The sequence below is a fragment of the Buteo buteo genome, chromosome 20 (assembly GCF_964188355.1).
Source record: "Buteo buteo chromosome 20, bButBut1.hap1.1, whole genome shotgun sequence".
NCBI classification, from domain to species: Eukaryota; Metazoa; Chordata; class Aves; order Accipitriformes; family Accipitridae; genus Buteo; species Buteo buteo.
The window spans coordinates 1,731,410-1,737,409 of record NC_134190.1 but is presented as its reverse complement, the minus strand read 5'-3'; the positions used below and the strand labels follow the sequence as shown (position 1 = coordinate 1,737,409).

Here is a 6,000-nt window from a genome sequence, read left to right as displayed (position 1 = left end):
TGGTGCACTTCCCCAGGATTGCATACTGGGTGGAATTCCTTAGAGACCAGAACAGATTAACTGCTTATACTAATAGCAAAGTACAAACAAGCAAACAAACAAACAACACCCCCCAACCAAGTCACATGTTTTCCTGTTATATTTCTTTTCAATGCCAACCTCCTCTACTGCTCTAACAATCTTGCAGCTGATTAGGTTGGCCATAATAACAAAAGTTCATTACAATAATTTCTTTAAAACTACAACGTTGTTCTTGCAAGAATAGCATGCCCCAGATGCTGTATGGATAGTGGCAGTAGGGCTCTCCACCGCCTTCCAAGGTCACTTGCAAGCAGCTGTGAGAACATGGACCCTGGTGTGTAAGTACTTCATCAGAAATAAGTGCAGTGCGGGGAGGGTGGAGACCAGCCCAAGACTAGGGCTCCCAGGCATTACCACAGGAAAGCCAGTTAAAAGTATTTTAATCAAAACTGCTCAGCTTTGCCTTTACTTGACAAACTTTTAAAATGGTTTCTCCCTCACCTTTCTTTTCCTCATTGCAAGGTAACCACTTCATCTTTTTGAAAGTGCTGTTCTGACAATTTGTCACAGTGATTAATTCCTTTTCCCTCTTACATCTTATTGCACAAAGAAAGAATTGAACAGAATACACTGGCACAGATGTGGCATCATGGGATGTTTGTGTCAACTTTGTAATTAAAGAAGAATGGTAAATGTGGCATGTCAGTGTAATAAATTAATTAGAATTGCTAGGGGAAAACAAGTCTCACTTTCGTTGTTTCTTCCACAATGGCCTGGGAAAGATAAAATTGGTTCTTAGCCGTATGTTGAAACATATTCTTTTTTGGCAGGGTCTGTATGAACATCAATTTTAGGGATATATATCAAAAGCAAGACAACAATAAAGTCAACACAGAGTTTCTGAAAGCAGCAGTCAAGCTGCAAAGTAAATATCAAGGAGGTGAAGTAACTCATGGAGAGTTGACCAGTAAAGATATTAGGACCCAGATAATTTTGGTCTCAGATACAAATTCTTCTGCTGATCCAATATGTGGCAGGCACAAGTCTGTGACATGGGTCTCTTCCAAAATGTAATGATTTCAGTTGAAAAATAGTCACTGTGTCCTCAGGGTTGGCTGCAGTCATGGTGTAAATGGTGGGTTTAGCTTTACATACAAATGCTAAACAAGAGCTCTCCAGGTGCTCAGCTGACTCGTAGCTGGGGCTGTGCTTTAGATTTTTCAGAAGAGCCTTAATTTCTGAGGTTTTGCTTCATATTAGTGAGCCTATCTATGTATTATTTTTATGCACCAGTTTTTTACTATCTGCCTTTGTCCTCTATCCACCCCTCTAGCTTTCACCATCATATTTACCAGTCTTTGCTAATGTGTTGTGGGAGAGATTTTCAGTTGCACAGTTACTGCTGGAGGAGAATTAAATCTTAGTACTAGTGCACTACAACTTCAATAGAAATATCAGCTTCCCAGTTTAAGAGACCCATGTAGTCACAGACTTTTTTTCATCTCATCCTTGTTGGCCTTTTTGTGCTTTTAGCTTTACACACAAATATTAAACAAGACTCCCTGGTGTTTCATAAGATATGTAGTCCAGTGCAAACAAAATGGCATGAACTTCCTTCTGCAGCTTCGTTTAGTGTACACGCATGCCCGATGTGTGCTGAAAGCTGAAATAATGTGATACCAAGAGTGAGTCTCCTTCCTGTTCAGTCTTGTTACCCCATAAGCAGAATGGCATTATTTCTCTTTTGCGGTGGAGAATGCTGGCTCCATCCTTAATGAACATGCCTTCAGCCTGGTGCCACTCACCTCTACCCCTTCCTTGCCTCAGGTGGCTGTGGCAGAGCAGGTATCTGGTTTTTTTCCCCGACTGATAACCAAAATCTTGTGCATCTGCTTGCTTCTACCAGCTAGAAAAGAGAACCCCATCAAAACCAAATCAAAAAACCATTTCATCATGGGCACCCTTTCTACCCTGTAAAAGGCTAACATAAACTCTCCCCCACCTACTCTTTCATGAAGTGTGAGCAAACTGAGCTTTTGTCTTTCTGTCAGCAATGCTTTCCCTTCAGAGAAGGAAAGCCACCACAGGGACGGAGTGGCCGTGACCTGGTCACTTGTGGTCGGGGTGGTCCCACTGCTGCTGGGCTGGCACTACCACTGAGTGGACAAGCAGCCGAAAACCAACAGTTTCTGGACAGCGCCATCTGTGGTACATTATCATGCTCACCTTCCCATTGTGTTATTAACATAGTACGATCATAATTTCATCCCGGAGGATGCTTACAATACTACAGTATTTTATTTAAACTTTGTTGCCAGTTATGTAAATCCATGAAAAATCCAGAAGGACATGAAGACCTGTGATATTGGATCAAAGAAGTGCCTTTATGTTCCCCATCTATCTAAATGCATCCCTCACACCTGACTAAAGCCTGATGCTCCAGTGAAAGATGGGAGAAATCCTCTGGAGGGAATTGAGAGACATTTTCTTCTACCATTTGAGTTTTAGCCTTTTACAATCTATTAAAGAAACTCCTTTCTGTGGTGAATGTAGGCTCTTTTAACAGCCTATTCAACTGAACTTCAGTTTCATCATGGCATTCAGTTGCCTCAAGAGGCAAGTGTCTGTAGGACATGAAAGCCTACTGCATTGCTCCATATTTTCCTGTGCCTTCTAACTGTTGATTTAAACAGCTTACGTACACCGTAGTGTAAGGGCTGCCTGCAGGCCCAGACAAAGGCGGCTGCTACCTTGTGTGGCTGGCACCTGTTCCAGGGAATGGCCAGAAATTACTTATTTCTGGCTGTTCATTCTCTGCCAGCAGCCTAGGTTTGGGAAGGTGTAGTGCTGGAAAACTTTGGGAAGGGGTGACATGTCACAGCTGTGGTGACGACTGATGCTTCCCTTTCCAGCCTGGTTGTCCTCACAGCACTCTGTCCCATGCCCCATCTCCTGGAGACCATACCTCTGCACCTCATCTCAGGCAGCGGAGGACACTCGGCTGCAACACTCACTCAACACTCTTTGCTAACCTGTCCCAGTAACTGTATTGCTTATGCCAGTACATGGAGTGTGTTTCCTGTGCCATCAAAAGCAGTGATACGTGTCTTGTCCCAGGTTTGTGCGTAGAAAAAATCTGAGCATACAACAGTGTGGAAAACAATGTCGTGTTTATTATAGGAGTGTGCAGGGACAAACAAAGGAGGGCTGCATTGTGCGAAGTGCTATCCCTGGTTGATGAGGCTGTGCTCACGCTCAGCCTGTAAACTCACTGTAACTTGAACGAAGTAGAGGAGGCATTTTGTCCTTTTCTCTGTATAGTACAGAAAAAGACAACCACACATGCACTCTCACAGGCAGACACAACCCAGTCTGTAAAGCAGCAGGAGTACCCCAATAATATGTAAAGGGCTGGGGATGGTGACTGGATTTTTCTGAAAAGGCAGTTAAGCTTCTGTAGAGAAAGGTGAAAGAGAAGTAGGAAGGCCATGGAAGGTCAGGCGAGAACAGAAATCAGGAGAAATGGTTTTGTGCAGGAATAAAGATGCAAACACATGGATGGGCTGCAGCTAGGGAAGGTCAGCCCCAATAGCATGAAAGACCTTTAGGTGTCTTCCCTCTGTTCATGTCACTCAAATGTCTCTAAACCTACATAAACCCTGTATGCTACCCACAGAAGTATGTGTCCCGGGGCAGTGCCCCAAAGGTGAGTGGGTATGGCAGTGTGTGATAGGGAAGGGAGAAAAGGAAGGATAAGAACATACTGAGAAACAGGGACAAATTTGGAGCGTTATTTAAGTATAAAATAATTTTTTCAATGGTATCTAGAGGCTTAGTTGAGCCTGTATCTATATCTTTTAGTGTCTAAGTACCTTTAAGAATATGGCTTGAAGATTTAGTCCCTTTTTTGTATGGCTCTTATCCACAGCTACTCTAAAATAATTAGATCAATGCTGCTGCTAACTGATGGTGCTGTTTCAGAGTGTGGAACTGATGATCTTGAACCTTGTTGTATACTCCTGCTTCTGGGAAGAAGAACTTGAAAAAAGTAGGTTGCAGTCTACTTCGCTGCAATAATCCTTGGCCTGTGTGTACAGAGGGGAACCTTGCGGCTTATGCTTGCACTACCCCATAGGGGAGGGTTGAGACCGGCTCTAGCTCTCCTCAGAGCTCAGCAGTTTTTAACAAACTTCCTGATACTTCTCAAAGTCAAGACCACAACAATAAAGTGATTTTTTTTCCCTGAGGTGACATTAGCATAAGTTGTGCCATAGTCCTTCTTAAGCATTTGAATAAAAATAGTTCCTGGTTTTGTTGTAAATATATACCCCAAAATATTTAGCACATGATGGTGGCAGTAGAGGTTGTACTGGAAGGGGAAATGACCTGGTTTCCATCTGATTGTTTAAAAACAAGTCTTAAATTCAGGATTATCACTCCCAGACACTGTTAATATTAAGTTAGCTTGAGAGAAACAAATGTTGTACATGCATGTTGTGAAAAACGTTAAACGGTCATGTGTTTTGGACATAACAATGAAAAACATCAATAGAAAGGATTCCATGAAGTACATATTAACTTACAGTTATTGAGGTGACATGTAAATATTTTAATGACTTGTGTATTGCTGGGCATAGCCAGCTGTGATTCATTAAAAAGACAGGAAAAATTACAGAAAATATACTCATTCTTCTGATGTCCTAGAGCAGGAAGAAAAAGCCTCATGCACAGCCTCAAGGAAAGGCTGTGCCAGTACCAGCTTAGCCCCAAGCATGCCAAGTACAAGGTGGGGTTTTCCAAGGGTTCAACTGTCTCTGTTCTCTCTTGCTGTTTACATCATGTAATAAAAATTATTGCTTATCTCTTGTCCTAATCTGGCTGGTCAGTGCATATGGCGTATAATACAACATGATTTGCTTTACCCTGGAGTTCAGTTACTCCTTATCTTTCCATTGGGTTTATGAAGAAGCCAGGGTCAATTTGATGTTTTTTCCCCAAATACGTGCATTTCAAGGTAGGCACCTGAAGAATGAAGTTATATTTTATAAACAGGACCAACTGAACAGTAATAGAACCACATAAACATAACATGGCAAAGATAGAAAACAGGTCTGATACGTGTTTCTGGATAAACCTGAGGTATTGAAAATACGGTCTTTCAAAAGTGAGGTTCTTCAGAGGAAGGATAAAACCCGTTGTGAAAACCCGTTGTGAAAAACTTGTTGCAGGTGTGGTTACTTAGTGTTGAAGTATGAACTGTAGCAATGTATTAACAATAATACTTACTAACAACAAAACCAGCTTACAGTTGATTAATTATGAAGTGCAAAGTGCTCTTGTTAAGCGGCGTTATTTCTGATGCCAGTTAAGAAAACGTATAAATCACTGAAGCCAGAACTTCCTAGTTCTTTGAGAAATACTATCAATATTGTTCATCTGGTATTCTGTCTGAGTCCATGAGTTCATTACGAAATTATAGCTCTAGAGCTAATAAAAATAAACAATGCAATATCCTTTAAAAAAGGGAGAATGAGACATGAAAGACAGCATATATCAGTAAGTATATTAGTATGAGTGGGTGGAAGAAGATATTTTTTTGTCACAGAAGTGGTTCCAAACAGTAAAGTATTTGAATTCATGGCCTCTGACATTCAGCAAAATATGGTAGAGGTGAAATGGCACTTTTTGCTGTTTAGCTGTGCAGAATGGAGAACAGCAAGGAAGTGAGGCAAAAGTGGGCTGACTAGACAAGTTTTCAAGTGGTGCAAAAACTAACAGAGTTGAAACTTTAGGACTAGACATAAAAATCTGTAAAATGTAGAAAAATCCAAGACAGCTGTTAAAAGATATATACAATTATTCTTCAGCCTCAGCCCTTGTAGCTGGGGATGACAGCACCGACTAGGTACTGTCAGTGAGTCAGATAAAATCTTTACAACAAAACATTAGAATGACTGCAAGCATTTAATGTTTCTAAAC

The 6,000-nt window shown here is 41.3% G+C and overlaps 1 long non-coding RNA gene across 1 annotated transcript in view; it reads left to right on the top strand.

Annotated features, from left to right (window-relative positions):
- Positions 1 to 205: 205 nt before the first annotated feature.
- LOC142042391 (uncharacterized) overlaps positions 206 to 6,000 on the top strand; it is a 207,666-nt gene continuing 201,871 nt past the window's right edge. Inside the window, exon 1 of the long non-coding RNA XR_012653743.1 lies at positions 206 to 359. This is a non-coding gene — a long non-coding RNA (uncharacterized LOC142042391). The remainder of the gene's footprint in view (positions 360 to 6,000) is intronic.